The sequence below is a fragment of the Musca domestica genome, unplaced genomic scaffold, assembly GCF_030504385.1.
Source record: "Musca domestica strain aabys unplaced genomic scaffold, Musca_domestica.polishedcontigs.V.1.1 3, whole genome shotgun sequence".
In the NCBI taxonomy this organism is placed as follows: Eukaryota; Metazoa; Arthropoda; class Insecta; order Diptera; family Muscidae; genus Musca; species Musca domestica.
Window position 1 is genome coordinate 15,867,573 of NW_026712299.1, and position 15,313 is coordinate 15,882,885.

The 15,313-nt window shown below is 35.0% G+C and overlaps 1 protein-coding gene across 1 annotated transcript in view; it reads left to right on the top strand.

Moving 5' to 3' along the window:
* Positions 1-318: 318 nt before the first annotated feature.
* LOC101895958 (dual 3',5'-cyclic-AMP and -GMP phosphodiesterase 11) overlaps positions 319-15,313 on the top strand; it is a 228,749-nt gene continuing 213,754 nt past the window's right edge. The window contains exons 1-2 of the mRNA XM_020037344.2: positions 319-849; positions 5,060-5,479. The gene's annotated coding sequence lies outside the window, so the exon portion shown is untranslated. The remainder of the gene's footprint in view (positions 850-5,059; positions 5,480-15,313) is intronic.

Genomic DNA, 15,313 nt, shown 5'->3' on the forward strand with positions numbered 1-15,313 from the left:
CTACTCTTTTATTTATATTTAATGTATTCATACATTTTAAAACCTCCCATCCCTGCACTACGAAGAACTTTTGCTGTGGGAACGAGGAAAGAGTACAACACCTATGACAAATAAACAAATTGCATTGGGGCTCCCCACTCACTTACTCACTCACTGGGTTATTACTTTGTTGGTGGGGGAGATTTCAAAAGAGAGTTGCCTCTCTTAAACGATTACTAGACTCTTTTTTTCTTTGCTGGCTCTTGGTTTTCAATTCGTTTCCGACGAATGCACAAATAATTTTGTTCCTGTTCGGCTATTTTTTATTGGGCAAATCGAAACGATCAGTTTACTCACAGAATTCGACGCGTTTAGGCGGAGTTAACGTTTTTCTGCCGGAAACAATTCGTAGTGTTTGAGTGAAGAAGCAACAAAATATTGATACAAATAAAGAAAAAAAAAAAAGAATTGAAAATAAATATAAAAAAATCAGCTTTATTTTATCAGTTGTTCATAGTTTTGATGTGACCACAAAATGAAATTGTGCTAAACGCGAAACAAATCGAAAGAGTTTAACAAGAAATTGTTTTGTGGTTAAAACAGAAGTCGTCCTTTCTGTCGCTGGAAATCTAAATCTAAATATTTTATTTTTTGCGAGAGGTGATTTAATGTTTTGCCACGTTTCGGTCGCTCCCAAAGAAATTGATACCCCCTCCCTCCATCAACAGAAAACCGAAATGTGAGAAAAAAGTTATTCCACAATTTTACGCCGTGATTAAATGTCAAATATTTGTTTGTGTGTTTCATTTGTCGGAAATGTGAAATTTGGAAATAGCCACCTACCGAGGCGAAAAGAAAGCATTTTGCAAGGTGAATTAAATAAAAGTAATAACAAAAAATAAAGAAAAATTGTTGAATGAAATAATTCCACATGTCGGTGGCGTGATCAAATGTGAAATTTCCAAGTTCTATTGCCCAGTCAATCAGCCACTCAGTCAGTCAATCAGCCAGCCAGTCTCAGGTTTGACATCACAAACAAAGAATTTCTTAAAGAATTCTTTTTGTTGTCGTTTTTGTATTCGGTTTTTGTTAAATCTTTTAAACCCTCCCCCGAGGCTTTGCCAGCAGCAATCGCCAGCAAAAGACGAGGAAGAATAAAACAACAACAACAACCATAAAAAGAAAAGAATACCAAAGTAAACCGCAGAGAAAATAAAATAGTTGTAAAACAAGCCAAATGCTAAACAAACAAAACAACGAAAGCGAACTGCAAACAATTAAAACAAAACAACAACAACAACAGCGCCAACAACTTCCCACTCTTACTTAGGGCCCGTTCTTTCTCTCACGATGGATCTCTTCGAGGGGAATTTGAAACTCTTACAAATGAAATGAAGAGCTATTGGGTGCTCTTTCTAAAGATACCCTACAACACGAATCAATTGGAGGGTATTGAAATTAAAGAAATTAAATTTTTATAAAAAACGATTTCGAAGACAAATCTTGAGAAATTTCATGGCCTTAAAGGTTTGAAAAAATATTCTTGAAAACTCACATTTGGGCGCCACTTTATCTGTACCAGTAGATCGGTGATTATCTATATACTAATATTTTCCAAATCTTAGAAATATGTCAAAGAATGTACTTGGCTTGTCATACCCTTCAACATCGTGTAGAGGGTATATTATGTTTGTCATTCCATTTGTAACACCTCGAAATATCAGCATAAAATTCTATATCGATTTAGCGACGTCCGTCCGTCTGTGGAAATCGCTCTATCTTCCGAACGAAATGAAGTAGGTTGATAAAATTTTACTCAAATGTATATTATGTCTGCAGGAGTTTTGCTTTTGAAAATGGGTGAAAACGTGGACTACCATTTTGGTATAGCCCCCATATAACAGTACCTCCCCATATTCGGTATTTTGATGATTTTAGCGACATTATTCACCGGAATTGTTTCAAATTTGGCATTTGAAGTTCGTAATGTATAATATAGCCTATGACAGAAAATTTTCTGTGCAGGTCCAAGTGTTGGTATAGCCCCCATACAATGGTACTTCCCGGTTTCGGTTTTTTTTTGATTCGCTGATTTTTTTTCAAGTTTCTTAGGGCTATATAAAAAAATCAGCTCAATTTTTCAAACATAGAAAAGCAGATATCAGATTTGCTCGTTTTGATTCGGGGGGCGAAAATGAGTAGCAGCTTTTTACGAAGTTTCCTCTCCAATATTTTGTTTTATGTGTAAGCTCGCATGTTGCCACTGTTTAAAAGATAAGAGTGCGAGGAAAAATTTTAGAAATAGAGTAAGCTTACTCGCTCCTGTTCGGGTGGCACAGAAAAATAGTGTATATATATATTTTTTACAACCTTCATCATAAACAGTGAATACCCTCCATGTATTTCATTTGTAACTCCACGAAATACTCACAAATAATCCAAAACGTCGAAAATAGTCCTTTCGAAAAATTCTAAAAAAATACATCTTTATTACGTAGAAAGTCCTTTCCGAAAATCTTTTTTTAAAAATCCACGTTTAAGGTTCCGAAGATTCTTTTGAAAAATTCCTTAAAAAATCCACGTTTATGAATATTTCTTTAAAAATCGACGATTATGGGTCTGAAGGTTATTTTCAAAAATTCTTTAAAAAAAACCACGTGTAAGGGTCCGAAGAATCTTTTAAAAAATTCTTACAAAAAAATCGACGTTTATGGGTCCTAATGTCATTTTGAAAAATTCTCTAAAAAAATACACTTTTATAAAAAATCTTAAAAAAATCGATGTTGGTAGGTCTGAAGGTCCTTTTAAAAAATTTTTACAAAAATCGACGTTTATTGGTCTTAATGTCATTTTGATAAATTCTCAAAAAAAATCCACGTTTATAATTTTTTTTTAAAAAAATCGATGTTGGTCATTTTGATTTTTTTTTTTAAATCTACGTTTATGGATCTGAATGTCTTTTAGAAAAATTCTTAAAAATATTCACGTTTATAGATCTGAAGGTCCTTTTGAAAAATTCTTTAAAAAAAAATCGATGTTGGTAGGTATAAAGGTCCTTTTGAATTTTTTTTTTTAAATCCATATTTATGGATCTGAAGGTCCTTTTGAAATTTTTTTTTTAAATCCACGTTTATGGATCTGAATGTCTTTTAGAAAAATTCTTAAAAATATTCACGTTTATGGATCTGAAGGTCCTTTTGAAAAATTCTTTAACAAATCCACTTTTATGAATCTTAATGTCTTTTAGAATTCTTAAAAATATCCACGTTTCTGGATCTGAAGGTCCTTTTGAGAAATTCTTTAAAAAAGCGATGTTTGTAGGTCTGAAGGTCCTTTTGATTTTTTTTTTAAAATCCATGTTTATGGATCTGAAGGTCCTTTTGAATTTTTTTTAATCCATGTTTATGGATCTGAAGGTCCTTTTGAAATTTTTTTTTTAAATCCATGTTTATGGATCTGAAGGTCCTTTTGAAATTTTTTTTTAAAAACCCACGTTTATAGATCTGAAGGTCCTTTTGAAAAATTCTTTTAAAAAATCGATGTTGGTAGGTCTGAAGGTCCTTTTGAATTTATTTTTTTAAAAAATCCACGTTTATGGATCTGAATGTCTTTTAAGAAAATTCTTAAAAATATTCACGTTTATGGATCTGAAGGTCCTTTTAAAAAACATTTTTAAAAAATCCACGTTTATGGATCTGAATGTCTTGTAGAAAAATTCTTAAAAATATCCACGTTTATGGATCTGAAGGTCCTTTTGAAAAATTCTTTAAAAAATCCACGTTTATGGATCTGGTTGTCTTTTAGAAAAATTCTTAAAAATATCCACGTTTAAAAAATCCACGTTTGAGGGTCTGATGGTTCTTTCAGAAATGCTTCGACAAATTCTCAAAAAAATCCAACCTTATGTTTCTAAGGATTCTTTCGAAGAATTTCTCGTTTATGGGTCTGGAGGTTCTTTGGAGAAATTCCACGCTGTTTTTAAGAAAATTTCTGTATAAATCCGAGTTTACGGCCCTGCTAGTCCTGAAGAAAAACTGTTTAAAAAACCCAAGTTTGTTACCTGGATTATCCTTAAGGAAGTTCATAAAAAACAAGCTCTATAGATTTGACAGTCCTTTCAAAAAATTCTTCAAAGAACCCATGTTTATGACGTTAATAGTCCTTCCTTAAAATTCTTAAAAAATCCCCACTTATATCTACATTTGTCCCTCAGAAAAATTGTTTGAATAATTCACGTCTATTGCTGGGAAAAATTCTTTAAAAAACCACGGCCTTAATGCCTCTTCCCGAAAATTTTGTAAAAAAATCAGGTTTATGTCTTTGGTAATCTTTTTGAAAAGTTTATCTAAAATCAACTTTTGTGGCTTTAAAAAAATCCATGTTTATGGCTAAAAAAATTCTCCTGCAGAAAAATTCTAGGAAAATCAAAATTCTTGTAAAAATACTTCCAAAATTTAGCATATTTGCCTCTGTAATAGTTATTTTGGAATTCTTAAAAATATCACCACTTAGGCACTAATTGTGGTAGAGTTCCCTAGGGTCGCTCACGATCCACATTCAAATTCATTATACGTCTTCGAGGGAAAAGAGAGAAATGTCAGTGAGAGAGAGTGAAGATTGTTGTAAGTTTATTTTTGGTTTTGATTTCTTTGCTGTTGGTTTTTGGCTTAAGCTAATCTTCTTGAATTGTTGTTGTTTTTTATTTCGCCAAACCTGCGCCATGGCAAAGCTGGGATCGTGTGGGTCTTGAGCGTCTGTTGTTGGGTGCTTTGAAGTCATCAATATTCAACAGCAACATCAGTACCAACCAACAGCGTCGGCAACAGTAAATGCCATGAATGTTTGACGATAGTTGCTGTGTGGTGGGCAAACTCTTTTGGGGTCAAAAGAGTCGTCTGCCTGTTTTGTTTGGTGGTTTCTTTCTTTCATTCTTTCGAGTGACCTAAATAATTTGCCTATGCAGAATTTTTCGTTGGTGTTCTTGACCTGGGTAGAAGTACATGAATATAAGGAAGACGAATAAGTGGTTAGTCAATCGTTCTTGGAAATTATTAATTAAGTGTTTATTCATTTTTTTTAGCAAAATCCAAAAAAAAAAATCTATAATCAAGCAAGCAAAGCAACATATATCGTTTCCTATGTGAAAAAAGTATAAAAAATACAAAAAAAAAATACCTACCAAAAAGTGAATGTTTGTGTGAATGTAAGCACATAATAATAATAAAAAATAATCAAAAAAAAAATCAATAACGACGTCAATAGCAACAGCTACAAAAGTTTCGAAGGAAAACAAAAAAAATTGCCGAAAAAAAGTTTTGTAAGAAACGTGTTTAGCATTTTAACAACATCAATTGTGTGTATATATTGCCAAAAAAATACAACAATAACAACATCAACAAGAAAAACAGCAGAAGTAAGCCGCATCATCAATAACATCAGCAGCTGCAGCGAAAAAAACAATAACAACCAAACGAAAACAACAGCAACAACAACCTAAAAGGTAAACATTTCTCTTTTTTTTTTAATTGCCCACAAACGAATTTCGAACACCTACATACAATTTTGTCCCGCACATGTACCTGCCCTCCAGTGCAGCGATCTTGGCGAACCAGTTTTGTTTTCGTCTGGCAAAAGTGCATCTGTTTTGGATTTTTTTCCGTTGTAATGAAAGAAATTTTTTGAAAAAAAAAAAAAAAATGAGATTGTCAAATGTTTTGAAAATATTTCATTGTAATCAATGACATTTTATTGGTAAATTCAATTTTTACAAAATTCCAAGGCCTACATAAGGTCGACCAGAAAGCCAATCTGACAACCAAGTTTGCTGTCAAAAACATAATTGCGATTTGAAATTCAAAGGGGGTCAAATCACAATTCTGCTACAACTACTAAGTTTATTGTCAAATCGTTGCCAAAAGTAGTCTTCCTGCTCGATCTTATGTAGGCCTTGACAAAATTCCTTTTTAAAAAAGTTTTATACTCTACAGGGTTTCCCATATTCGACGGACCCATCTGGCCACGCCATAACTTTTGACAGAGATGTCACATCGCTTAATGGCATACCGCGTTTGAAGCGTCATTCCAAGCAGACGCCACGCGAGCGCTCTGAAATAGTTGAAATTTACAAGAAGTCAATTGTGAAAACTCAATGTGCTTTTAAAACATTAAAAAATGTGAGAAGTGCGTCTTCTAAGAACACCATTAAGCGTTTATACGAAAAATTTTCGACTGGTAAGGCTCTTTCTAAGCCGAAGAGGCCATATAAAATTCGACCAAGGCGATCGGCCGAGAATATCGCTGCAGTACGAGCCAGTTTTGAGAGGTCCCCAACAACATGCCAAAAACGCCGTTCTCAGCAGTTGGGCATGGCTCGGTCCACTTTACAACGGATTATTCGCATTGATTTGCATTTGTTCCCGTACAAAATTCAATTGACGCAAAGAATGTTGCCTGCGGACAAACCTCGTCGATTGGAATGGGCCCAAAGGTCCGTCGAATATGGGCAACCCTGTACACCACATAGTGGTAAGGGTATTATGTCTTTGTGCATTTGTTTGTAACAGGAAGAAGGAAGCGAGATAGACCCATAGTTACTTTTGAGGATCTTTATAGAATCACTTTTTGAGTCGATTTATGCATGTCAGTCCATCTGTCCGTCCAGGTATTCTTGTGAACAAAATGCAGATCGAATTTAGTATCCCATTGAGATGAAATTTTTGCAAACTATATTTGTTTGGGTCAAGGAAGAACCCTATTGAAATTGGTGATAATCGGATCAGATTTAGATGTAGCTCCTACATATATCTGTAACCGATTTCGGATTAATTGTGAACCAAATGGCCAATATCAGTCCAAATGACCTGAATTTTGGTACATCCGACCGAATTCAGTCTAGAAGAAAGTGCAACAAATTTGGGGAACATCGCTTTAAATATCCGATTTAGTGCATGCGTTATATGCACTCCACAAGAATGATATTTGATACCGGACATCAGATACTGATCGAAAATACCTATGTCAAATTTAATCGAGATCGGTTCGGATTAGGATATAGCCCCCATATATCTTCAACCGATTTCGGGTTAATTGTACACCAAATGGCTAACATAAGTCCAAATGACCTGTATTTTGATACATCCCACCGAATTCAGTTTAGAAGCAAGTAAATCAAAAGTGGTGTAAAACGGTTCAGAAATACCTATAGCTCCCATATAAATGTTTTAACCGATTTGCGGTGTAAAGTCCCTCACATTACTAGATATCTGATACAGCTCTTAAATAAGTGTATCAAATATTGTCAAGATCGGTTCAAATTTATACAGGGTGAGATAAAAAAACTGCTACAAAGTCAAATTTTTATTTTTTTTTTAATTTTTTGAATGAAAGCAAAAAATGTCGGAAATAGCATCAAATTTTAGAATAAGTTTAGATTTGTTCGAATTGGTCACCTTTGGCACGATTTATGGTCTTCATAATCATAACGGCCAATGAAACCGTCACACGCTGTCCGAATGTTGCTCTGTGGTATTTTGACCCATTCTCGGCTAAGCGCATGCTTGAGCTGATCGACACTTTGGTATTTTTTAGTGACAACCTTGCTTTCCAAAATACTCCAGACACAATAGTCAAACGGATTGGTATCCGGAGATTTTGGTGGGCATTGAGCGCTGGAAATGAAGCGAGGAACCTCATTTTGTAACCATTCTTGGGTGGCGCGTGCTGAGTCCTGTTAGAATGTCCAAGGTCTGCGGCCAAAATGTTTGCATGCCCAAGGCTTTAATACACCCTCCAGAATATTTTCGAGATGTTATTCGGCATTTATTTTGATGCCACGATCGATTAATACGAGCGGAGAGCGAGCATTGGCTGTTGTGGCGGCCCACACCATCACCATGGCCGGCGCTTGAGTTCTTGTGGCCAACCGAAGGTGCACATTCAACTCTTTAGCTCTTTTGGGTCTATTATCTTTCTGTTGCGGTGTAAATTCTTCCACTTTTTGGAATTTCAACGGCTTTACCCCGAGCTAATTTTTCAATATTTGCCGAATGGAATATTGCAATATGTTCAGCTCAGCCAGCGCGATGAGGGTTTCGATCAATTCGCTTTTTTACTTTTCGAACCATTTCTGCTGATGTTGCTGTTTTCTTCCGTCCACCTCCATGGCGTCGATCTACGCTACCAGTATCACAGTAACGAGCGATGGTACGAGACTCAAAAGATTTATTCACATTTAAATGCTGGAGTGCTCTAACCATAGCCACTTGTGGTTTTCCAGCCAAGTATAAAGAAATCACACTATTACGCTGGAATTCCATCACGAATGACTTTTTTCTGGAAAGTTCTCACCAAAATGCTTTTGTACGCTTGTAACAGCTGTCGGACGAGTGGCTTAGAAATGACAGCAGTCTGAAGTTTTTTCAACTCACCCTGTATATGTTTCATCCGATTCGGTGTTTAAGTCCCTCACATTCGTAATATGCATTCGACTACATTGATATTTGGTACCAGATATCTTATTGAGCTCGGAAATACCTCTACTAAATTTTATCAAGATTAGTTCAAATTGTGATATAGCTCCCATATATAACTTTTTCGGATTTCGTGTTAATTGTGCACCAAATGGCCAATATCTGTCAAAAATTCCTAAATAATGATTTACTTCAAATAAATTATTTTTTGTTACGGGAGCTCTACTATATGTGCATAGTGTTGTAGGGTATCATATAGTCGGCCCGCCCGACTTTTGACTTTCCTTACTGGTTATATATAATATCCTGATCTATGCAGATTTGATGCATTTATTTTAAGAGGATACCGAGAAGAATACGAAGCCTTTTTGCCTTGTTTTTATTCGCATAAAAATCCTTTAAATAAAGACTTTAGAACCCAAGTCTCTTTCGACGAGATCACATACTTTCCCTTTGCGGTGGGTATCGGTCAAGGGTAATCCTACATTTTTATGGTAACGAGAATATATAAAGGGGATCAGTGCACGATAATGTTTCTAATACCTCATTCCAACTTTAAAAGGTGCGATAATAATCGTCGTATTGACATTTTTAATTTATATAATATCTAAGCATTGCTTGACCGCTAAGTAACAAAGTGTGTAAAGAGTGAAACGAAATCCCCAGCTAATGACGTAAACAAATCTCCGATTACTAAGTACACAGAAATGTGTGCCATATTATTTTTTATTACTTTTCAAGTTTGATTTTCTCGTAATTTGTGAAAGTAAATCACATGTGTTTTACATATGGATTTTCCGTGTGATGTACTTTTGGGTGGTGCATACCACAAATGAAATTTCCACTGGCAATGGAATTTATTTAAATTGAAAGAAATTAGATGCCACAACAGTTGAGGATAATATGCACTCACACATACCGCCGTAGGAAATTCGAAAAAAAAAAAACATTTATTAGAATAATTTCGACAAACTAAATCTTTGTCAATGAATTCTCTTAATGTAAAATTTTATTGAGATAAATGGACTTCAGAGAATATTGACTAAATTCTTCTTTTACAAAACTGGTTTTGGCCCAGAAGTCCTTTACATTTCGAAACATTAATCTCTCCTGAATTTGTGCTAAAATTACATACGGATTTTGGAAGAAGGGAATCACCGTCAGCTCCTTATGTAAACATTCAAAATTGACGCATTTGGGGCACGGGAAACGCATACATAGAAAAACCGATGCATCCAAAAAGAGTCACTGTTTGATGCGAATTTTGGTCCAGAGGCATAATTGGGAAATTTCGCTTCGAAAGTGAACAAGGGTGAACACTAGCCAGGGTTGGGGAAATTCAATGTGTATCTGATGCAACTCGTTTGTGGGGTTTCGGGTTCTTAGGTCAAACCTTTTCAAGGCCTTTGTAAAATTTCACCATACAAATAATTTAAAATTTGAAATTTTTTATCCAAATTTGTTTGTGCAAAATATGGGTCCAGTCGGTCCAACTTTTGGTATGGCGCTAGTGACCTCAATAGCAACAGTGACTTCAATATAAAATTTGGCTCTTTTGCTTCACCGAATTTACCACAAATTTAGTACGCATATTAAAAAAACCTACATTTCTCCATCCTTGACAACAAAATCACCTCCATATCTCAATTCCGGATACCAACAGAGACCTCAATATAAATTATCGGGATTTCAGCTTCATACATTCACCCAATACTCTAATAAATTACACTTTTTCGAAAAGTATAGCAAACATTCCAAAAAATACCTCCATATCATAACCACAGACACTAACAGAGATATCTATATCAAATCGTATCTCTATCCCTTCACCCAATACCATTCGATACTTTTAGTTCAATTACAGGGTGAGATGAAAAAACTGCAACCAACTTCAGACTGCTGTCATTACTAAGACACTCGTCCGACAGCTGTTAAAATTATTCCAGTGACAGCTCAGTCCGACGTCCGGTGTAGCCCGACGTCAAGGAAGTGGACAACAACATCAGCAGAAATGGTTCTCAAAATAAAGAAGCGACTTAATCGAAACCCGCATCAAATTTCCCGAAAAATTGCTTGTGACCTGAACATATCGCTATATTCCATTCGGCAAATATAGAAAAATGAGCTCGGGGTGAAGCCATTGAAATTCCGAAAAGTGCAAGAACTTACACCGCATCAGAAAGAAAATAGACTCAAAACAGCTAAAGAGTTGCTTCGCTTGGCCGAAAGTGGTGAACTGCCGAATTTGGTTTGCTCCGATGAGAAAAAATTCGTTGTCCAGCAGTTTGTAAACAAATAAAATAATCGAGTTTACTTGTCAAAGAGGTCAGCTGAAAATGTGCCCCTACGGTTGGCCACCAGGTGTGGCCCGCCATAACAGCTAATGGTCGCTCTCCGCTTGTATTTGTCGACCGTGGCATAAGAATAAATGCCGAATATTATCGCGAAAAGATTCTGCCTTCAGAATATTAATATAATAATAAAAATATTAAAGCCTTGGGCACACAAACATTTTGTCTGCAGACCTAGGACATTCCAACAGGACTCAGAACGCGCCACCCAAGATTTTTTACAAAATGAGGTTCCTCGCTTCATTCTCAGTGCACAATGGCAACCATAATCTCCGGATACCTATCCGTTGGACTATTGTGTCTGGAGTATTTTAGAAAGCAAGGTTGGCACTAAAACATACCAAAGTATCTATCACCTCAAGCTAGCGCTTCGCCGGAAATGGGCCAAAATACCGCAGAACAACATTTGGGCAGAATGTAACGGTTTCAACGGCCGTTTGAAGGCCATTATTCATGGCAAAGGTGACCAATTCGAACAAATCTAAACTTATTCTAAAATTTGATGCTATTTCCGACATTTTTGGCTTTCATTCAATAAGTTTTTTTAAGAAAATGTAAAAATTATGGCATTTGACTTTATTGCAGTTTTTTTTTTCTCACCCTTTATGCTTATTACTTACTTATATACTTGCTATATACTTATTTATATACAGTGTTATTTATGTAATTAATTATTTATTTGCATTTTTATATATTTAATGAGTTAATTAAATAATTACTGAATTAATTATGGAACCATCTAACTAATTAATTGACAAAAAATTAGTTAAAAAATTCCATAAATAAATAAACGAATGACAAATATATAGACATACATAATTAGTTCATCGATTGATTATAGTCTTGGTTATTTATTTATTTTTTCTTTTATTTAATTATTAATTTTTTATGTTTTTTTTTAATATTTATTTATTTGCTTTATATATTAAATTATTTAATTAATTATTCATTTAACTGAGTTTATAAAAATGAAATAAGTTTGTAAATAAATAACTGAGTAAATAATATAAATCCCTTATATTTATTACCAATCAAAATTGTATTCTGCCTTGTCACTTTTCGTCTGATATCTTTCTGGGGGATTTATTAGCCACCTTGAAAATCCCATTTGTTTTATTTTATTTTTTTTTTTTTAAACCGTCAATAAAACAATACACCCCCCTCACAAATATTTTGGTAGTAGAAAACAATTCAATTTTATTGTATTAATGACAACTGTCATCATATTTATTTTTATTGTTTTTATTATTATTATTTGTTGTTCAAAATTGTTTATTCTGGTTCTAGTCGAATGGTATCAGCTTTGTTTTGGGTTTTCAGCGAAATTGATTTGTTTATTTACTTTTGACTTAGCCATTAAACTTCGATCAATGATAAGACATTGTTAAGCAGAGCCATGCGATAGCTGATTATTATATGGACTTTCCCCGCACCTGGGGGGGTTTTTGAATGATAAACAAGATGGGGTTGTGGTGGGGTGGAGAACGGATTGAGGACTATAACTTATCTGGGGATTTTTGGAATATTTTGAATATTTTGCAATGAGTTGGAAAAATCCACCGCCCCCCAATTTAGAGGTGTGGATTAGGAAATATTCCAGATTTTGTGTTTAGATTAAGTGATTGTTTTATTTGTATTCATTATGCAGAAATACGTACACATATGTACATATGTATTTAGATTACATTTGCTAAATCTAAACATTTTATTTACCCTAGTATTTCATGTGGTCGTGGCATTTAATTAGTGCTGAATATGAAAACAGCAACCTAATCTGCCTCAAATGGCAGCATGGAAAATAAATTCATTCGAATGGCAACAATTGTTTTTGTTTATTTATTCACCTGGCCTAATTTATGCGGATTCCATGGCATATGATACAAAAAGATATATCTCGCTTGTTTGATTGTTTGTTGTCTAATTATTGTTGAATTTTCAAGTAGGGCCATAAAAAACAAATACGTCAACTTTCGTAAACAACTTCATTATATTTGTCAAATGATTCGACAGAAAAATTATACAACAATATTTCATCCGGCCAGATTTAGAGACGATGGTGAAAGGTAAAAAAAAAACGTGACACAGGTGAAGTTCTTAAATTTCATTTTTATTATATAAATAAATTAAAAATTATCTTTATTGCTGCTCGGGGAGAGGAGGATAAAATCAGTTCTAACTTCATGGAAAGTCAATCGTTACTTTACCTTAATAATTTATTGGAAATCCATTAAGAAAATCCCTAAATTATTTATTTTATTTTTATAAATTGTTGATTTTATTTCGCACTCTTTTTCTTACATCCATTACAACCGGCATAAGTGTAACAACAAATAAAGTAATTTTGAGTTGGAAAAAAACAACAAAAACTTAAAAGCAATTATTTTGTTATTTTAGCTAAGATATTTGTCAATATTTGTCTAACATTATTATTATTTTTCATTCACATGTTTATTTATTTTACAATTTAACCAATCCGATCGCTTAGTGTAACACACAAGTCACACGCACTCGCATTGGGTCCACTCGTGAGCAAATATTGTATAACATTAAAGGGTGGGGGCAGTTGGGAGGGGGAAAGGTTGTTTTCAAAGTGGACACAGTGGATGCGAAACATATTTAAGATTTAGCAAGCCAAAGAAGACAAAAACAGAGATCTTCCGAATAAAAAAAGCCTTAAGGAAGGTGTTCTAACCATAGAAAATCTGTGGAGGGTCCTTCATTCTTAGAAAACCTGCAGGAAGTCTTCTTTCCCAGGAAGAACTGTAAAAATTCCTCTATCGCAAAAATACCTTTAGAAGGTCCTCTACACTTAGAAGACTGTCCAAATCGCCGAAAAACATGTAGATGGTATTTTACTCGTAGAAGACCTAGAAAAGGTCTTCTAGCCTTTGGAAATCTGTATACAGTCTTTAATTGTTAGAGGATCTGTAGAAGGTCTTCTGTCCTTAAAAGAACTGTAGGAGGTCTTTCGTCATAGTCTGCTATCTTTAAAGTCCTGTAGTTGGTCTTCTAACCTTAAGAGACCTGTATAAGTTCTTATATCCTAAGAAGACCTATAAAACATCTTCTACGGTCAGAGACCTACCGAAGGCCTTATATCACTAGAAGACTTATAGATAGTAGTTAGAAGGTCTTCTATTCTTATCCTTAGAAAGTCTGTAGAATATCTTTTATCACAGAGGCAGGTCTTCTTTCTTGTAGAAGGTATTCTATCCTTAGAAGATCATCCATAGAAAATCTTCTATGAAAGTCTCCCATTAGAGGACCTGAAAAAGCTCTTCTATCCCCTGAAACCCTCTAGAAGGTCTTCTGTCCTTCGGAGACACGTAGGAGATTTTCTACCACCTTAGACGACCTGTAGAAAGTCTTCTATCCTCAAAAGACTTGTATAAGGTCTAATATCCTTCGGTGACCTGTTGAAGGTCTTCAATCCTTTATAGACTTGTAGAGAGTTTTCCATCGTTAAAAGAACTTGTAGAAGACATGTAGAAGGTCGAGTATCCTTAGATGACCTGTGGAGGTTCTTCTATCCTTAGAGGACCCATAGAAGATCTTCTATTCTCATATGAGCTTTAAAATGTCTACTATACTTAGATGAATTCTGCAAGATTTTCTTATTTTTGGAGACCGATAGAAACTCTTAATCCGTCAAAAGACCTGTAGAAGGTTTTCTATACAAATAAGACCTGTTGAAAGTCTTCTATATTTAGATTACCTATAAAAGGTCTTTTATCATTAGAAGACCTGTAGAGGGACTTCTGATGTTAGGAGTGATGCAGGTTGTAACGACACAACTTGCCTCCGCTCGCTGGGGGAAGCTGGGGTAAGGCCAGGGTCAGTCAGAGAATTTTTATATGCTGGGTAACCGGTACGTATCGAGCTTGGACCGTTAATTTTTCTTCTGGTAATAGAGTAATAGGAGAGCTATAGATACTTTGGGGGGTTCGATATATCGTAGGAGTGGAGAAATGTTTGTATTCTGATCTGATCGTCTGTTTATAAGATCATTTTCCACTTCTGCTTTTATGGCTGTCAGTTTAGCCCCCTTCGGCAACTCACACAAGGAAATCATAAGATCTCTGACTTGGACAACAATTAAGTTTGACGCCCGTTTTAAACAATGGCTCTACCAAACGTCCCTCAGACTTGTTCGAAAAGTAACCAACGACTTTCAATTATTTGCCTTTTGAGATCAGATCTGTCAGGATTCGACTTCTACAGTACTCACCTTTTCCTTCTCACTTTGTCCAGGCGTTGCTGCGAAGGAGACAGATGCAGGAGTAACTGAGTAAGAGATCATTGTTTCCTCGGGAGAGGGCTGAGCCTTCTTCGTCGAGCGCACTCTCTTTACACTTTTAACCAGCTTCTCCGTTTTGAAAGCTGTGCAGTGTGAAGAGTAGCTACTTTGCACGGCTAACGATTGATTTGCCTTAGGATTCGCATTAAGTGCTGAAATTTATGCAGCCTCACGAGTTTTTGGCAACCTAGACTGCGAAGATGCAGCCGGTTTACTCT